Genomic DNA, 21,312 nt, shown 5'->3' on the forward strand with positions numbered 1-21,312 from the left:
ATTTGGTTTCTCATTGTCTCCTTGAGTAACACCTGCATTCACATGATCATATTCGTTAGTAACTTCATTGCCAACCCTATTATCAATAACCTTACCACTTCTAACTGTAGTGATTACTTTGGCTTGCTCTTGGTTCCTTTGGAGTATCACTGGTTGGCTTGGAAACTTCCCAACCTCTCTTTGGTTCAAGGCATCTGCAATCTGCCCCAATTGTGTCTCCATTTTGGTTAGAGCTGCTGAATGTTGTTGAAGAGTGCTATTGGTGGAATGTTGGAATTGCAAGGTGTTTTGGGCTAACAATTTAACCGTGTCCTCAAGGGTAGGGGCAGGTTTTGGTTTTGGAATTGATTGTTGTTCTTCCATGAAAGGTTGGGATGATCTTTCCAACTTGAGTTATATGTATTTGAATACACATCATTCCTTGGCCCTTGGTTGTAAGAATTCATGAGGTTCACTTGTTCTTGAACATACTCGGGGTAAGCTTCCCTAGATGGACATTGGTGAGTAGGATGGCTTGGTATGTTGCAAATGGCACACACTTCATTAGTTTTTGGCACCATATTGAGCACGGATTCAAGCTTCCTTTCTAGGTTAGCTACCTGCAACAAAAGCTCATGGTTAGAACTTGTTTCATAGACTCCAACTTTCTTACCCCTTAAATCTTTGTGTTGAGCATTAGACCCCAACATCTCATAAATGTTATATGACTCTTGAGCATTCTTTTTCTTCAATGCTCCACCTGCTGCATTATCAACAGTTGATTGACAATTTTGGGTTAGTCCATCATAGAAAATTTGCATTTGTAAGTGAAAAGGTAACCCATGATGTGGACATTGCAACAAGAGGCCTTTAAAACGCTCCCAACACTCATTGAAAGGTTCACCATCATCTTGTTTGAAGTTGAAGATTTGTCCCCTTAATGTGGCTGTCTTTTGAGTGGAAAAGAACTTCTCCAAGAATTTCTTAGCCACGGCATCCCATGTGGTGAGGGAACCTGGTGTTAGAGTCATCAACCAACTCTTGGCCTTATCTTTCAAGGTGTAAGGAAACACTCTCATCCTCAAATTTGCTTCACTTACTCCCTGCAAAGGTAAACCACTCACAACATTGTAAAATTCTTTAATATGGGCTAAAGGGTCTTCATTAGGTAAGCCATAAAATGAGGGAAACATATGAAAATGTGAAGATTTGAGATCATAGTTTCTAGCTTCTGTGGGCAGCAAGATGCATGAAGGTGAATTTGGTATGATTGGTTGAGCAAAGTCCTCCAAAGCTCTAAGTTCATCTTGGTTGCCCGCCATCTCTTCCTCTCTTTCCCAATCAAATTGCTCAGATCCTTTACTTGTTGAACTAGGTGAAATCCTTTCCTCTTCCTCACGGCTAATGGATGAACTTGATGGCACAAAGTTGTCCAAAGTGTGGCCCTTTAACCGTTCAATCCTTTGGCCTAACTCAACAAGTCTATTTGACATATACTACCTGAAACAAAGTAACACAAGCTTGAATGAAAATCAAGAATCAAACCAACAATGAAAAGAACAAAGATCAACTAGCAAACAACAATGAAATGAACAAAAATAAACTTAAAAACGTTTGAAAAGGCTCAAGGGACTCAAAACAGATTCACAAGACTCAAAACAAGCTAAAAACTCTCAAAACTGCCTAAAAACACAAACTGGGCAGTTTTGACACTAAACTCAACTTTGGACGAAAATTAGGTTTGGGCTTGACTCAAAATGCTTCAAAACACAAGATAAGACAGATTCTAAGCCTAAGAATTAACAAAATATGGGGGGAATTGTATTTGGACGAAATTCAATTAAATGGACAGATTGTAACGAAAACAGATTGTAAAGCAAATTGATGTAAACCAATGGATAATGGAATGGCTAAGGGATTCTTCTCCACACCTGAAATATATGCAACTTAAATCAACTTCCAGTTATCCATTCGACAAGTTATGAACCTCGACACTAATCAAAATAGCAAACAAGCAAACAAGCAATTACAAGGGACTGAAATCAGTCCCCGGCAACGGCGCCATTTTTGTTGATGTATAATTCCTTCCTAATGCTAGAATATATTTAGTATAATGGCACAAGCAAGGGTGTCGAATCCACAGGGACTAATTGGACCTATGTAACTACTTGTTTTGCAAGAACTCTAAGAAATGAATCAAACTAATCAAACTAGGCATATTAAGAAATGAATCAAACTAGTCTAAATAGGCAGATTTGGAAATGAATCAAACTAGTCTAAATAGGCAGATTTGTTGTTGTAACTTGAAAGTATACGAAAATGAAGTAAACACAAATAAATGAATCAACAACTAATACAATGAGATAGTTCCAATGGAAATGAAGCTAGGGATTCGATTTCACCATTGCTCAACTAAGTCCATGTTTGTTAAGTTAGTTTGTACTCATTCATCTACCTATTTCTTGAGTTTGTTTCACTTGGACATGATCAACCATATGATGTGTGGATTTGATCAAATGTCTCTAATCATGAACCTAATTGTGATGTGCAACTTTGGTTCATAATCAAGAGTACGTAATGCACAAGAAACTTTCATAAAACTAAAGGGAATAACTCGGCAGGATGTGTGCTAAACATTCCCTTCATTCATTCACATATCTACCAAGATTATGCATGATGTGTGTTCTAATCTTGGCTACACAACTTTGTGATTAATTCAAATGATGATCAAACATTAAAATCAACACACTAAGTCACCATTAAATCAGAGAATGAAACAAGAAATAGATGAACAAATTGAGCATTCTAACTTAATTACATGGCAAACTTTGCAAGGTTACATCGAATCCCTAGAGGAAGATTAGTTACACTTCATGTTTACAAAGGTTTAACATAAAAATAAATAACATGAGTGAACATAAGATTAAGAAGGAGAAACCCTTGAAGCAAAACTGATGTTGAAGTCCTTGAAGAGTTCCTTGATGTTGCTTCTCCAAATGTGGTGCGGATGAAGGTAGAATGGTTATGTTTTAATGGTTTCTGTCCTTGGGACAGAAATGGACAGAAAATGGAGTGAAATGGGAGAGGTTTTTTTCGCGTGTGTAATGGACTGAATGAAGATGAAGTATGCCGAACCCCTCTTGTGTGAAGTGAGACTTGTTTTATAGAAAGGAATATGGCTCCAACATTCAGATTGGATCTCCATCTGCACAAGTGAGATGGAATAGCATCAAATGAGCTGGAATTGAATGGGTTTCTGAGGTGTTTGTTGCACGGCATGGACAAAGTCTGCAAGTATGTTGTTTGTTTAATCAAAATGCATGTGCCCTTGCTGCAACAAGTGAGTGGAACCTGCAAAGGTGAATTGGAGCACCAGAAATTGCTTTGTACAAATCTGGAAAGGGGAAAGGGAGCACACGGCATGGACAAAGGGGAAATATGCAGGCTTAGGGTTTATTTAATTGAGGTGCATGTGTATTTCTGCCAAGATGAAGTGGAGAAATGTAATGGAATGCATGGTCAGATTGTGAATCATGCATGTGAGTGCACGGCATGGAATGATTGTGTTTGTTGGTGTCAAAATGGCTGAAATGAATTAAGTGATGGAAATGGGTGTTAATGGCGCAAAAGGGAGATGGACAAGGAGTGGAATGCACGGCCAGATTGTGAGGAATCTGATTTGGTGCTAGAATTGCATAAAATGATGGGATGATATGGGAACACACGGCCAAGGTTGTGACATGCATGTGAATGCATGTTTTGGTGTTGGAACACACATAGCTGACTTCAATGATTTTGCCTTGTTTAGAATCACCCAAAATGGCCGAATTGCATTTCTTAACACTTCACATCTTTTCTGGAATGTTTTTACTTCATTTGCCTTCCCATTGATCCAAATTCACACTTGGCTGCACACTAACACCAAATAATGTAAAATGCAACTAGTTTAATCCAAAACAATCACAAAGACGCCAAATAAGGAAGATATAAATGTATGCAAAATGTGACTTATCAAATACCCCCAAACCTGGTTTTTGCTAGTCCTCGAGCAAACTTAAAACTAAAACACACGAAACACAAACATCTAACTAAACCACTTTCGCTGGCTAAACGATTGCACTGAGCATGTGCAACAAGCCTTTGAACCCATAGGTGTCCCTAGTTGGAGGAGTTGTGTCTCCTGAGGGCTTACAGTGATGACACCCACAAACATCTACAAACACTGCAAACAATTTGGCTAAAACATGCTTTAAACAAACTAATAAGAACCAATGAAGGTTTTGTCATTCTTTCAACTCAAAAGTTTGCCACTTCAAAGAATCGTATCAATTGTAACGTATAAAGATATTTCTCAATGTCTTACAACTTCAAGGTCACCATACCCAAATGCTTAAGATAGAATTCGCCTCAACTCTACTCCTCACAGCTTCCACTCAAGTTTTCACTCAGATCTTAAGGTTTAGTCTCTCAACAACATATATGAGTGAAATTATGTAAAGGAAATCAAAATTCTCACATATGAAATCTGAAATGGAAGCACAGTTTCTGAGTAGATCTCATGAAATGAATCAAATGCTAAGAATATAGATAACACACACCCTTACCATCACCCATGAATACATCCTCAATGATCAGCTAGGTCTTTCTCAAGGTTGTAATGCAAGGCTTAGGGTATAGGTTATGAAAGACTTGATATGAAATGCTAGAGTTTGGGGCATACCAAGGTGTCTTTGAGGCTCTTCACTGGCATTTGTCTTCTTTTGTTTTTGGCGTCCAGGCCCTATGCTTTATAATTAGGCGATTTGGAATTTGTATCCACTTTGATCCTCTTTTTTTTCTTTTCTTTTTTTTTTTTTTAGAAACATTTTCAACATAGGTGCCCTCGGTACACGCCACAATCTTGCTTTATAACTCAATCTGCCCTTAGTCTTCATCACATTGGTATTTCCCCAAACTATAAGGTATGGCTTGTAATGGGCTAGAATGGGTAGATTATGGTGTGGGTGATGAAAGAATTAGGCTAAAGTGTTTGGCTGCAACAAGGGTGAATGGAGCACACAAATGGGTAGGATTTAAGCCTTTTAGTAGTTGAACATGCATAGCCTAACATCATCTCATTGAGTTCATTCATGAATGACACTAAACACATGGTATCTGCAAAAGAGAATGATTCTTAGTATCCAAACAAAATAGAAGTAATGAGATCATTTAGAGTGAAATTGAAAGAAAAAGATAGGAGTAGAAACACTTTAAACCCTCTCAAAGAAGCAATTACGCTCAAAATAACTCACTAGGGTAGTCTCCACTATTCTTCTTCCAGAATTTAAGTATGGTACCTCTATCATCATAATTCCAAGAGTTAAAGCTTAATACATGACAACAAGATGCAACACTTTTTCATAGCAACCCAATCGTTTATTTTCAAACATAACCCTCATATACGTTCATATTAGTAAGCAAAACACACTTAACTAAAACAAACCCACACAAATTGAACAAAATGAAAGCAAAACACTCTTAACCAAACTAACACATAAAACAAATACAAACACAAACTTTCCATCCCACACCCCCAAACCTAAACTAAGCATTGTCCTCGATGCTTAAAATTGTATGCAAAGTAAATAGGCAAAGAATATGGAATGGAAATAACATAAACACAAAATAAGGAAAGAACACAAACCACACTAGGTTGCCTCCTAGCAAGCGCTTTATTTAATGTCTAGGCAAGACATGGTAGCTTGTTCATGGTGTTGTAAACTCAAGAAAATCTACAACTTGATACACTGGCTCCTCCTCTACTTTCTCCAAATATGGTTTCAATCGCTGCCCATTGACTTTAAAAGAGGTGCCATTCTTCATGTTCTCTATCTCCACAGCTCCATGGGGAAATGTTTGCAGTACTTTGAATGGTCCCACCCACCTAGACTTCAGTTTTCCTGGAAAAAGTCTCAAATGTGAGTCATACAAAAGTACTTTCATACCTTGGTGAAACTTCTTCCTTAGGATGGCCTTGTCATGATAGAGCTTAGTCCGTTCCTTGTAGATTTTGGCATTCTCATATGCCTCATTTCTAAGTTCTTCCAACTCATTAAGTTGGAGCTTCCTTGCTATTCCAGCATCCTTGTAATCAAAGTTGAACTTCTTGATGGCCCAGTATGCACGGTGTTCAAGCTCCATTGGCAAATGACAAGCTTTCCCAAACACAAGGCGATACGGACTCATGCCAATGGGGGTCTTGTATGCTGTTCTATATGCCCAAAGTGCATCATTCAACCTCAATGACCAATCCTTCCTTGTAGGACTCACAGTCTTCATCAGAATGTTCTTGATCTCCCTGTTGCTAACCTCCACTTGTCCTGAGGTTTGAGGATGGTATGGGGTTGCCACTTTGTGGTTGATGTTGTACTTCTTCATCAAGGATTCAAAAGGTTTGTTGCAGAAATGGCTGCCACCATCACTAATAATAGCTCTTGGGGTTCCAAACCTACAAAAAATCACATCTTTAAGAAAATTCAACACAACCTTATGATCATTAGTTCTTGTAGCAATGGCTTCAACCCATTTGGATACGTAATCCACTGCCACTAATATGTATAAGTAGCCAAAAGAGGATGGAAATGGTCCCATGAAATCTATTCCCCAAACATCAAAGAGCTCCACCACCAAAATGTTGTTCAATGGCATTTCATTTCTTCGGCTAATGTTCCCCATTTTCTGGCACCTATCACACTTAGAACAAAAATCAAAAGCATCTTTGAACAAAGTAGGCCAAAAGAAACCAGATTGTAAAACCTTTAGAGATGTCTTTTTGGCACCAAAATGTCCTCCACATGCCAATGTATGGCTAAATGTTAGAATGCTTTGTTGCTCACTCTCTGGGACACATCTCCTAATGATTTGATCAGGGCAATATTTAAACAAATATGGTTCGTCCCAAACGTAGTGCTTTACCATGGCCAGGAACTTCTTTCTTTCCTGAAAAGAAAGGTCATTTCTCATTATACCACAAGCAAGATAATTAACAAAATCTGCATACCATGGTTCTTTTTCTTGAACAGCAAGGAGTTGTTCATCTGGAAATGATTCATTTAGGGGCAAAGGTTGTCCAACTCCATGAGTTTCATTAAGCCTGGACAAATGGTCAGCCACAACATTATCACTGCCCTTCTTATCTCGAATTTCCAAGTCAAACTCTTGTAGTAAGAGTATCCATCTAATCAAGCGTGGTTTAGCATCCTTCTTTGTCATTAAGTACCTAAGGGCTGCATGATCAGAAAAAACAATAACTTTAGACCCCACAAGATATGACCTGAACTTTTCTAAGGCAAAAACAACAGCAAGCAACTCCTTTTCAGTTGTGGAATAGTTAAGTTGAGCATCATGCAGAGTCTTGCTTGCATAGTAGATCACATGTGGAAGCTTGTTCACCCTTTGCCCTAAAACTGCACCAATAGCATAGTCAGAGGCATCACACATTAATTCAAAAGGTAACGACCAATCTGGTGCCATAATAATAGGGGCCGAGGTTAGTTCATTTTTCAAAGTATTGAATGCATCCATACAAGCCTTATCAAAATGAAATACAACATCTTTAGCTAACAGATTGCATAATGGACGAGTGATCATTGAAAAGTTCTTAATGAAACGACGATAAAAACCCGCATGGCCCAAAAAACTTCTTACTCCCTTCACAGTGGTGGGGGCTACCATATTGGTGATGACGTCAATTTTGGCTTTGTCCACTTCCATTCCTTTGCTAGAGATTACATGCCCCAACACAATTCCTTGTTTCACCATAAATTGGCACTTTTCCCAATTGAGAACCAAATTTGTCTCCTGACATCTTTGAAGTACTAACGATAGATGGTTAAGACATTCATCAAAAGAGGAACCAAACACTGAGAAGTCATCCATAAATACCTCAATGAACCTTTCTACCATGTCAGAAAAGATGGCCAACATGCATCTTTGGAATGTTGCTGGAGCATTGCAAAGTCCAAAAGGCATTCTCCTATATGCAAATGTGCCTAAGGGGCAAGTAAAGGTTGTTTTCTCTTGATCCTCCGGAGCGATTGCAATTTGATTGTAACCTGAGTATTGATGCGAGATTTATACGCACACAAATTAAACCCTCTTTTTGACAATTGTAGTATAGGTATAAGTAGGGATCGTTCTGGACCGGGGATTAGGAGGGATTGTTAATCACTTGGATTTTGACTCAAAAACGTAAAAACAATATAAAACACTAAACTAGATTCAAAGAATGTGAAACTAAACGTTAAAACATTAAGACAAACCAAAAGACTCAAAAATGCTTTAAAAACACAAACTAAATTGATTTCTAACTAATTTGACAATAAAGTAAAGGGGGGATTGTGTTTGGACGAGATTAAATTAAATGGACAAATTGTAATTAAAGGCAAAACGTAAATATGAATGAGATGAAAATATGGATGATGGAATAGCCAAGGGGTTCTTCTCCACACATGTTACACTTGCATACAAGATTGATTCTCAGTTGGTCTTTCGATAAATTATGATTTCTCAACACCCCGGGTTAATTAGGTCCGCTTAAATTAACCGTCAAGTTTTCCTTAAGTTAATGAATTGGATGACATCATACGACAACCCAAAGCATTCTTCAAAAGTTCCTTACATGACATCATAATAAAGATACAATCAAAGATCATTACGTTCAATGAAAACTATAAGTGTTGACGAGGCATTCGTTACTATGATTGCATGAAACTTATGCCAAGAATTTATTTAACGCGATTGTTTATAAGCAACCTCCACTACTTGTGAATATAAGTTCATAACGATTAGGTGAAACTCACTTATATTCTAGCGTCATATTCATGCATGAAAATTAAGCGTGCATTCTCAATAAACATACATAAATAAGTTATCAATCAAACGGTTAAACAAATTGAATCCACAACTTATGAAATTCCAACGAAAGTTAATCAATTCATATTGCAAACATAAACATAGTTTCGAATCACCCCCTAGCTAAAGGGGGTTTAGTTCCTCATAACTTTGAAATCAAAGAAACACCTAAACATTCCAACAACTCAAACTTGAATTGTATGAACGTTTAGGCACTCTTCTCTTCCATTCCTCATATTACAAAACAAGGAGAATTGAATTTAAACATTGAAATCAAAGAAACGCGTAAACATTCCAACAACTCAAACGTGAATTGTATGAACGTTTAGGCCCTCTTATCTTCCTCTTTATTGTGGCACAAGGACTAAGGGATGTTGTTGGTGTGTTGAATGGATTGGGGGATTATGGAAATGGATGAGGAGTGGTGGAGAAAATGGAGAGAAACTCACGGCTAGGGAGAAGATGGAAGTGTTTGTGGTGTGTTGTGTATGAAATGAGATGATTTTTGAATGAATGAATGCAAGGGTATTTATAGGAGGAGTGGAGATGTATATGGCTATTTGTTTAAGGTGTTTGTGGCTACAATGATGAAGAATTGCATGTGGAAATAAAAGGGAAAATGTGGTGAAATGATGAAGTAGGAAGGTGGAAATGCATGTGAGATGTTGGAAAGGAAATGGGAATATGAGTAGGCCATGGCATGGGAGTTGTTTTGTTGGTGTAAATGTGCCATGGTTGCAATGATGAAGAATAAAGGGTGCATGTGGGGTGGAATTGAATGAATGCAAAGTGAATGAGTAATGAAATGAGTTAAAGAGGGAGAATGTGGTGAAATGATGAAGTAGGAAGGTGGAAATGCATGTGACTTGTTTGTGGAATAAAGAATGAATGGTGGAATGATGAAGAGTTGCATAAAGAATGCATGTAGGGTTAGCTAGGTTGTGTGATGATGAGTGTATGTGGAATAAAGAATGAATGGTGGTGTAATGATGAAGTGAATGCATGTGGAATTAAAGAGGGAGAATGTGATGAAATGATGAAGTAGGAAGGTGGAAATGCATGTGAGATGTTAGAAAGGAATTGGGTTAAAGAATGGGAGTGCATGTGCAAGGTTGTTGTTGTGATAAGTGATAAGTGATAGGTGTATGGTTATGATAAGGAGATGAATGAATGATATGTTAAGTGATAAATGAATGATATGTGGTGATGATAAGTGATGATAGGTGGTTTTGATAAGTGATAAGTGAATGGAAGTGATAATAAGGCTATTTTAAAAGGCTAGGGTTTAAGTACATAGAATGGGTCTAAAATAGGTTGGTTTGCATGGCATAATATGTTTGATTGGGCTAGAGGTTTTCCATGGCTCAAAAGATTTGTTTGATTGGGCTAGGCCCTTTGTTTGATGTCCCCAAAGAGCATACAAGGCTTCAATTTCGTCCATCCTCTTTGCTCCATGATTAAGCTATCCAATCCATGCCCAAAAGTGCCCCAAATAGCCTCAAAATGCACTTTCTTGCTCCCTAAGCCCTTAGAACCTGAAAACACACAAAAGAAGCATAAAGGACTAAAATAACTATGAATTACCAACATAGATGCACGAAAACAAGCTAAGTAAGTCGCCTAATTATGCTCCTATCAAATACCCCCACACTTATCTTTTGCTAGTCCTCGAGCAAAACAGAAAGAAAAACAAACAAAACGAAACGAAACAAAACAAGTAAAACACAACCTAAACCTTCCAACAACCGTCTTAGGGATTTCCAATGCACATGACATGTTAGAAATCATCATTCTCACAGATTTTAGTCATCTTCACACTTAAGTACATTCTTAATCATAGTCACCATATACTAGTTCACAATTAAGCATTTAAAACCATGTTTTGAATGTAGTAACATGCCTTAGAGAATTTGCTCAATTCCTTACAAGATATGCACTCGATTTTCACTCAGAATTTCTAACTACACACCCTAATCTAGTCATATGTGAGAAGATTGATGTAAACATGAAAACGAACACTCACATATATGTATCACAAAGAACGCAATTTCTAGAGTTAATAAGCATGTTTAGATATGATCTCATGAATGGAATGCTACTACTTAGACGCGAGAACCAGTGACACCATATGCTCATACCAAATTCAAACTCCACAATTGAAATACATAACACTCAAGATTGAAGTCACGGGTTGTAATGGGGCTTGGGGCGTGTGGATAACAAAGAAGGGATATGGAAAACAACGGTTCTTAAAGAAATAGTGAGCAAGGCAATTGAATCAACTTAGAATTCACTTTTGAATGAAAACTCAACTTTGGAACAAAAAGGGAGACAATTTAGGGCCAGAATTGGTGTTTTGAGCCCTTACTTCAATCACTCATTCTTTCATTTTTTTCAAGCTTTTTTTTTTTTTTTTTTTTTTTCTTTCTTTTTTTTTTCTGTTTTTCTTTTCTTTTGAAACTCAAAACATACTTAAGAACAAGCATTCCTTCTCCCACACTCATTTTCTTGCATAATGTAACTCAAAAGGAATTCATTTAAGTCATGCTCACTATCTTCTAAGAACAAAGGTGTGGATTGTCCTAAACTAGGCTAGGTGAGGATAATGTGGTTTGACAAAGAATAAAGGCTAAACAAAGCTCAACGGGGGTAAAACTTACAACATATACGAAATATGGGAAGTGAGGTTATTTGGCTATGGTGGCAATTACACAACTTCATCTTGAATATGTTATGTAAATCAATAACATGCTTTGAATGAAATGGGCATGAGTTCTAGCATTTGGAACTATATGATGAAACGCCTTCTAAGTAGTAACCAAGCAAATAATAATGAGATCATGCAACAACTTTAGAAAACAAGAAATCACAGATTATACTCTCCAAAGAACGTTATAGGCTCAAGTTTTTCAGGGTTGTAGCGTTTGTTTGAGTTCCTTCCTTCAAGCATGTTACAAAAACGAATTTTTCTTTTATGATTGCATGTGAATTCATACGTTATAACCATAACCAAGCATATACCAAGAGTAAATCAAACTTTTCTCCATGTTTATAACTTTTTTTTAACAGTCATGCAATTAGAAACCAAATCCTTATCATTGTGTTGGAAGGTGACCTACGACACAAAAACGACTCAAAACACTCTTTTTAGGCTTTTCAAAACATGTTTTTCAAATTTTTATGTGATTTTTGAATTTTTAAGTCAAAACACACTAAACACACTTAAAAACAGCAAGAAACAACATTTGAAGTTATGGTGGATAAAACCCTACGAATTTGCATCAAAACACTTTAGTATCTCCCCCACACTTAAATCAAACATTGTCCTCAATGTTAAAAACCACACTAAACACAAACAAACATATAAACAGCAATTAAACATACTAAACATGGCAGAATGTATCTAACAAAGAGAAGAGTTTAGAGATGCAAATCTGGTTATGGAGTGTTCGTTCCATCTTCTCCTTGGTGATTGCAGTGAGGCTTCGTCTTGAGTTTCCACAGGCTTACTCTTGAACTGCGCTGCTCCCATCGTTGATTTTCCTTTGTGCTACTCTTGAACTGGGCAGCAGGCTTCCTTTGGTCTCCCCCGAAGGTCTGAGCTTCCTCCTCTTATCTGTTTCTTTGTTCAATCTCTCCAATTCGTATTGAAGAGGGTTAGAGGATAGCTCAGCAAAGCTAGGTAAGCAACCAGGGAATAGAGTCTAGATAGACTCCAAGTGCCGGCTGATTGCTTCTTTCACTTTGCCATGCAAGTAATAACAAAGACAAAGGAAAAGACAGGGAAAGAGCATGATATGAGATACTTTTGCTTTTGACCTTGATGATATGAGATACCTTTGCTTTTGAAGAAGCGGTGAATGAATCAGCACATGTATTTGTTGTGCTGCTTCCTCCTGGGTCATCTGTACTCCAGGCATCTGGTATCATCTTTGGGGAAGAAGAAAAAATTGAGTGATTCGAAAGGCTTTGCTGGGAGTGCGCCTTCAGAGGTGAGGAAGAGTCGGGCATTTTCTTCAGGTTTGCCTTGCCATAAAAGATGAAAGTCGACAAATATAGGGATTTCCCAATAGCAAGTGGTGGTACTGTTCTTTTACCCTTGTCGACAAACGTTTTGATCCCGCAAATCCAGCTTTTTGAAATAGTGACGACTCTTCGATCTTTGAAGACGCCTCTTCGATTTCTGAGCAGGCGCTTTCTGAAAAGCAGAGAAAGCGTCGCCGAACTTTGCGCTTGTCGGCTAAAGACGTGTAGTTGTGATGGTGGCCTCCACGTGTCGAACGCGTTTTCTGAAAAAGCCGAGGGAGCGTCGCCGAACTTTACGCCTCAAATTCCGGCTTTTTGAATCGGTGGACGCGTTGCCTTGGCTTTTTATAGAGCTATCGATCACTGCCAACTTACATACTTTGAAGATTTCCCATTCTTGATACTCGTCTCCGGCCCTTTTGAAAATTTACTCCGTCCACCCCTTCTCTTTGAACACTTTTGAAAAATGGCAAACCCATCGAACCTTAGCTTAGAATTGAGTCTCCGCAGTGATACGGGCGTGCCGCGTCAAGGTAACGTATGGCGCCCTTCTTTCTTTTCTTCTAACGGTCCTCTTACAGGTGAAGACTCTGTGATGCAGGACGCCACAACAGCTACGATAGTAGCTCGGAACCTCCTCACTCCCAGAGATAGTCAGCTGCTTTCAGGACAGTCCGATGAGTTGGCCGTTCAAGAGTCCCTGGCTCTCAGCGTTCAGTGCGCTGGTTCTGTGTCAAACATGGGCCAACGCCTCCTTGCTCGCTCCCGTCAGGTTGAATCTTTGATGGCAGAGGTGGAGAACCTGAAACAAGAGATCAAACAACTTAAGTACGAGAATAGAACTTTGCATGTGCTTGCCAATAACTATTCGTCGGGCATGAAGAGGAAGCTTGATGAGATGCAAGAATCTCAAGGTCGGATGCAAAGTGATCGTCAACGGCTTGCGTCTTTCTTCCAGGGGCACCTTTTTCCTGGGTCATCCAGCGTTCCGCCAAGTATTGGGGCCTGGAATGCTCTATCTCCGATACCTATCGCTCCCATGCCTCTCGCTCCGATGCCTTCCGCTCCTATGCCTTCCGCTCCTATGCCTTCCGCTTCTAGAGTTTTGCCTCGTAGTGGGTCTTCACGCAAACAAAAACAAAAACAACCTTTGTGAAGCTCCATTTGTTAGATACATTTGTAATTTCTCGAAAATTAATGAAAAAGCTTTGTTTTATTCACTGTATTGGGTTGCCTCCCAAGTAGCGCTTTCTTTAACGTCTTGCAGCCGGACGAAGAACACAATCATGCCTTAATGGAACCCACGGCATGGAGTTGATCATTGAATGGATGATGATACTTGAAATGTTCCGGCAATGGTTGAATTTCAAGAGTGGGTGCCCTAATCATTGACATCAACAACATATTAGTCAAAAATGACTTTGGATTTTGAGTTGGTGGCTTACCTATGGGCTGCAATATTGGCTCTAAAGTCGCAGCACATTCAACAAATGCACAAGGGATGTTTTCATTCAGATTGGACATTTTGAAGGTTGTGGCTGTGTGATCCACTCCAATTTCCTCCTTGATGAATTCAAGATGCTCCTCAACCACTTTTTCCTCGTGAATTGTTGGAAAGGTGTCCAAGATGTCTTTCTTCCCCTCATCTTTCATGGATTGCATGAACCTGCCAGGGAAAGGTGCATTTGGGGGAACAAAGTTAGAAATAATTAAATTTGGAACAACGTTACTTGAATGGGGTGGTGTAGGAATATTGGGAGGTTGCGGCAAGGGTTGTTCTTCCCTTGCCGTGCCTGGTGCATCCTCCTCCTCTTCGAGCAGTAGCAATTCATCCATGGGCTCATCTTCAACCATTTGTTCTTGAATTTGTTCCATGCATTCTGCATTCTGCCTAAATTGACTGTTCCACTCAGCCAACTTTTTTGCTTGATAGAAATCCTCAATTGGTCGCCAAAATGCGTCTTGTTGAAATGGTTGAGCTTTCCTGCCCTGCTCCACAGAATTCAGTTGTTGAATAACTTCCTTATAATAATTTGATATACCTGAATTTGGATGTGAAGATTGAGGGGAAGGCTGTGGTGGTGCATATGAATCCTCATATGGTTGCCAATATGTTTCTTGGTGAGTCTCCTTAGCTTGATTTTGTGAACCCTGCACCAAACAAATTAATTCATTAAGCTTTTGATTATAATCTATTGACAAATTTAAGTTTGGTTGGGCATATTGAATATGAGGTGGCTCCCAATATCTTTCTTGTTGAACATTTTGAGGTTCCCACCACATAGAAGTTGAATGATCACTCCAATCCGAATTGTAAGTATTGGAAAACACGTTATTCCTTGATTGAAGATCAAATATATCAACGTTTTGCATTTGGGACCTTTCCATGAGCTGTGACAAAAGATAAGCATTATCAAGTGCCATGTTGTGCTTCTAAAATCAACGAAATAAAACTAAAAATATATACACACAAACGAAAATAAAACAATCCAAGAGATTAGCAAAGTTGCTAATCCCCGGCAACGGCGCCAAAATTTGATGCGAGATTTATACGCACACAAATTAAACCCTCTTTTTGACAATTGTAGTGTAGGTATAAGTAGGGATCGTTCTGGACCGGGGATTAGGAGGGATTGTTAATCACTTGGATTTTGACTCAAAAACGTAAAAACAATATAAAACACTAAACTAGATTCAAAGAATGTGAAACTAAACGTTAAAACATTAAGACAAACCAAAAGACTCAAAAATGCTTTAAAAACACAAACTAAATTGATTTCTAACTAATTTGACAATAAAGTAAAGGGGGGATTGTGTTTGGACGAGATTAAATTAAATGGACAAATTGTAATTAAAGGCAAAACGTAAATATGAATGAGATGAAAATATGGATGATGGAATAGCCAAGGGGTTCTTCTCCACACATGTTACACTTGCATACAAGATTGATTCTCAGTTGGTCTTTCGATAAATTATGATTTCTCAACACCCCGGGTTAATTAGGTCCGCTTAAATTAACCGTCAAGTTTTCCTTAAGTTAATGAATTGGATGACATCATACGACAACCCAAAGCATTCTTCAAAAGTTCCTTACATGACATCATAATAAAGATACAATCAAAGATCATTACGTTCAATGAAAACTATAAGTGTTGACGAGGCATTCGTTACTATGATTGCATGAAACTTATGCCAAGAATTTATTTAACGCGATTGTTTATAAGCAACCTCCACTACTTGTGAATATAAGTTCATAACGATTAGGTGAAACTCACTTATATTCTAGCGTCATATTCATGCATGAAAATTAAGCGTGCATTCTCAATAAACATACATAAATAAGTTATCAATCAAACGGTTAAACAAATTGAATCCACAACTTATGAAATTCCAACGAAAGTTAATCAATTCATATTGCAAACATAAACATAGTTTCGAATCACCCCCTAGCTAAAGGGGGTTTAGTTCCTCATAACTTTGAAATCAAAGAAACACCTAAACATTCCAACAACTCAAACTTGAATTGTATGAACGTTTAGGCACTCTTCTCTTCCATTCCTCATATTACAAAACAAGGAGAATTGAATTTAAACATTGAAATCAAAGAAACGGGTAAACATTCCAACAACTCAAACGTGAATTGTATGAACATTTAGGCCCTCTTATCTTCCTCTTTATTGTGGCACAAGGACTAAGGGATGTTGTTGGTGTGTTGAATGGATTGGGGGATTATGGAAATGGATGAGGAGTGGTGGAGAAAATGGAGAGAAACTCACGGCTAGGGAGAAGATGGAAGTGTTTGTGGTGTGTTGTGTATGAAATGAGATGATTTTTGAATGAATGAATGCAAGGGTATTTATAGGAGGAGTGGAGATGTATATGGCTATTTGTTTAAGGTGTTTGTGGCTACAATGATGAAGAATTGCATGTGGAAATAAAAGGGAAAATGTGGTGAAATGATGAAGTAGGAAGGTGGAAATGCATGTGAGATGTTGGAAAGGAAATGGGAATATGAGTAGGCCATGGCATGGGAGTTGTTTTGTTGGTGTAAATGTGCCATGGTTGCAATGATGAAGAATAAAGGGTGCATGTGGGGTGGAATTGAATGAATGCAAAGTGAATGAATAATGAAATGAGTTAAAGAGGGAGAATGTGGTGAAATGATGAAGTAGGAAGGTGGAAATGCATGTGACTTGTTTGTGGAATAAAGAATGAATGGTGGAATGATGAAGAGTTGCATAAAGAATGCATGTAGGGTTAGCTAGGTTGTGTGATGATGAGTGTATGTGGAATAAAGAATGAATGGTGGTGTAATGATGAAGTGAATGCATGTGGAATTAAAGAGGGAGAATGTGATGAAATGATGAAGTAGGAAGGTGGAAATGCATGTGAGATGTTGGAAAGGAATTGGGTTAAAGAATGGGAGTGCATGTGCAAGGTTGTTGTTGTGATAAGTGATAAGTGATAGGTGTATGGTTATGATAAGGAGATGAATGAATGATATGTTAAGTGATAAATGAATGATAAGTGGTGATGATAAGTGATGATAGGTGGTTTTGATAAGTGATAAGTGAATGGAAGTGATAATAAGGCTATTTTAAAAGGCTAGGGTTTAAGTACATAGAATGGGTCTAAAATAGGTTGGTTTGGATGGCATAATATGTTTGATTGGGCTAGAGGTTTTCCATGGCTCAAAGGATTTGTTTGATTGGGCTAGGCCCTTTGTTTGATGTCCCCAAAGAGCATACAAGGCTTCAATTTCGTCCATCCTCTTTGCTCCATGATTAAGCTATCCAATCCATGCCCAAAAGTGCCCCAAATAGCCTCAAAATGCACTTTCTTGCTCCCTAAGCCCTTAGAACCTGAAAACACACAAAAGAAGCATAAAGGACTAAAATAACTATGAATTACCAACATAGATGCACGAAAACAAGCTAAGTAAGTCGCCTAATTATGCTCCTATCAAGTATCCATCAAGAAAACAATAGTGTGAATACCCTGCCAATCTCTCAAGCATTTGATCTATGAAAGGCATAGGAAAGTAATCTTTTCTAGTGCTAGAATTCAACTTCCTGTAATCGGTGCAAACACGCCAACTAGCTGTGGGCTTCGTGGGCACAAGTTCATTGTTTTCATTCTTCATCACTGTGATTCCCACCTTCTTAGGTACCACTTGAATGGCACTCACCCATTTGCTATCAGAAATGGGATATATGATCCCCACATCTAACAATTTCAACACTTCATTCCTAACAACTTCCTTCATGTGTGGGTTAAGTCTTCTTTGTGGCTCACGGGTTGACTTTGCCCCTTCCTCCAAGAGAATCCTATGCATGCACATGGTAGGGCTTATTCCCTTGATATCTGCAATAGACCAACCAAAAACTGATTTGAACTCTTTTAACACCCTAATTAGTTTATCTTCTTCATTTGGGGTGAGATCAGAAGCTATGATAATTGGAAGAGTTTCAAATTCAGCTAGATATGCATATTTTAGATGTGGTGGAAGTGGTTTAAGTTCAAGTTTTGGTGCCTTAACAGTAGAAGGAGTTAAATGTGACATTGATGATTCTAAAGGCTCTAATAGAGGTGAAACATTCAAAGGATACAATGCTAATGCTTCCAAAGCAGCTACTTCTTCCATGAGTGCATCTTCTTCATCAAATTCATCTTGAGATTGACTCAAAACAGTTTGTAATGGTTCATTCGATTGTGCCTGCAAGAACTTAGAGAATACAAGTGAATCAAGCACATCAATGGCATAACAATCAAGAAATGAAGAAGGATGAGCAAGAGATTCAAACACTTTGAATTGAACTGTCTCTCCTAACACTGTCATAGTGAGGAGTCCATTTTGCACATCAATGATGGTCTTGGCCGTGGCCATGAAGGGTCTCCCAAGCAATATAGGCAACTCTCGATCATGTATAGGAGCTTCTTCCATGTCCAACACTACAAAATTTGCAGGCAAGATTAGTTTATCAACTTGAACTAGGATATCTTCTACTATACCTCTTGGATATTTAACTGATCTGTCTGCAAGTTGTAATGAAATGGTGGTGGCTTTCAAATCTCCCAAACCTAGTTGAAGATACACTGAATAAGGCATTAAGTTGATGCTAGCACCCAAATCAAGCATTGCCTTCTCTACTTTCTTGTCCCCTATGGTGATGTTGATAGAGAAACTTCCTGGATCCTTGAGCTTTGGTGGAAGTTTTCTTTGCAAAACTGCACTCACATTCTCAGACACGACTACCTTCTCATGTGGTCCATACTTCCTTTTGTAGCTGTTCAACTCCTTGAAGAACTTCCCATATGCTGGCATGTTCCTAATGACATCAAGCAAAGGTAAGTTAACATTCACTTTACTTAGTATATCAAAAATCTCCTTAAATGACTTATCCTGCTTGCTCTTGGCAAGTCTTCCAGGGAATGGTATTGGTGGAGTGTATGGTTTCTCGGCCTTGTGAAGATTTGGTGCTTCAAATGAGGAAGTAGCATGGCTTGGTTCCTCATTTGGTTTCTCATTGTCTCCTTGAGTAACACCTGCATTCACATGATCATATTCGTTAGTAACTTCATTGCCAACCCTATTATCAATAACCTTACCACTTCTAACTGTAGTGATTGCTTTGGCTTGCTCTTGGTTCCTTTGGAGTATCACTGGTTGGCTTGGAAACTTCCCAACCTCTCTTTGGTTCAAGGCATCTGCAATCTGCCCCAATTGTGTCTCCATTTTGGTTAGAGCTGCTGAATGTTGTTGAAGAGTGCTATTGGTGGAATGTTGGAATTGCAAGGTGTTTTGGGCTAACAATTTAACCGTGTCCTCAAGGGTAGGGGCAGGTTTTGGTTGGAAATTTTGGAATTGATTGTTGTTCTTCCATGAAAGGTTGGGATGATCTTTCCAACTTGAGTTATATGTATTTGAATACACATCATTCCTTGGCCCTTGGTTGTAAGAATTCATGAGGTTCACTTGTTCTTGAACATACTCGGGGTAAGCTTCCCTAGATGGACATTGGTGAGTAGGATGGCTTGGTATGTTGCAAATGGCACACACTTCATTAGTTTTTGGCACCATATTGAGCACGGATTCAAGCTTCCTTTCTAGGTTAGCTACCTGCAACAAAAGCTCATGGTTAGAACTTGTTTCATAGACTCCAACTTTCTTACCCCTTAAATCTTTGTGTTGAGCATTAGACCCCAACATCTCATAAATGTTATATGACTCTTGAGCATTCTTTTTCTTCAATGCTCCACCTGCTGCATTATCAACAGTTGATTGACAATTTTGGGTTAGTCCATCATAGAAAATTTGCATTTGTAAGTGAAAAGGTAACCCATGATGTGGACATTGCAACAAGAGGCCTTTAAAACGCTCCCAACACTCATTGAAAGGTTCACCATCATCTTGTTTGAAGTTGAAGATTTGTCCCCTTAATGTGGCTGTCTTTTGAGTGGAAAAGAACTTCTCCAAGAATTTCTTAGCCACGGCATCCCATGTGGTGAGGGAACCTGGTGTTAGAGTCATCAACCAACTCTTGGCCTTATCTTTCAAGGTGTAAGGAAACACTCTCATCCTCAAATTTGCTTCACTTACTCCCTGCAAAGGTAAACCACTCACAACATTGTAAAATTCTTTAATATGGGCTAAAGGGTCTTCATTAGGTAAGCCATAAAATGAGGGAAACATATGAAAATGTGAAGATTTGAGATCATAGTTTCTAGCTTCTATGGGCAGCAAGATGCATGAAGGTGAATTTGGTATGATTGGTTGAGCAAAGTCCTCCAAAGCTCTAAGTTCATCTTGGTTGCCCGCCATCTCTTCCTCTCTTTCCCAATCAAATTGCTCAGATCCTTTACTTGTTGAACTAGGTGAAATCCTTTCCTCTTCCTCACGGCTAATGGATGAACTTGATGGCACAAAGTTGTCCAAAGTGTGGCCCTTTAACCGTTCAATCCTTTGGCCTAACTCAACAAGTCTATTTGACATATACTACCTGAAACAAAGTAACACAAGCTTGAATGAAAATCAAGAATCAAACCAACAATGAAAAGAACAAAGATCAACTAGCAAACAACAATGAAATGAACAAAAATAAACTTAAAAACGTTTGAAAAGGCTCAAGGGACTCAAAACAGATTCACAAGACTCAAAACAAGCTAAAAACTCTCAAAACTGCCTAAAAACACAAACTGGGCAGTTTTGACACTAAACTCAACTTTGGACGAAAATTAGGTTTGGGCTTGACTCAAGATGCTTCAAAACACAAGATAAGACAGATTCTAAGCCTAAGAATTAACAAAATATGGGGGGAATTGTATTTGGACGAAATTCAATTAAATGGACAGATTGTAACGAAAACAGATTGTAAAGCAAATTGATGTAAACCAATGGATAATGGAATGGCTAAG

General features: G+C 38.4%; 2 pseudogenes; both read left to right on the top strand.

The window, feature by feature from the left end:
* The first annotated feature begins 816 nt into the window (after nucleotides 1-816).
* LOC125471284 lies at nucleotides 817-927 on the top strand (annotated as a pseudogene).
* Nucleotides 928-20,234: 19,307 nt separating this feature from the next.
* LOC125471285 lies at nucleotides 20,235-20,345 on the top strand (annotated as a pseudogene).
* Nucleotides 20,346-21,312: the final 967 nt, after the last annotated feature.

The sequence above is a fragment of a genome, unplaced genomic scaffold, assembly GCF_019419815.1.
Source record: "Pyrus x bretschneideri cultivar Hongxiangsu unplaced genomic scaffold, Pyrus_bretschneideri_v1 Contig106, whole genome shotgun sequence".
NCBI classification, from domain to species: Eukaryota; Viridiplantae; Streptophyta; class Magnoliopsida; order Rosales; family Rosaceae; genus Pyrus; species Pyrus x bretschneideri.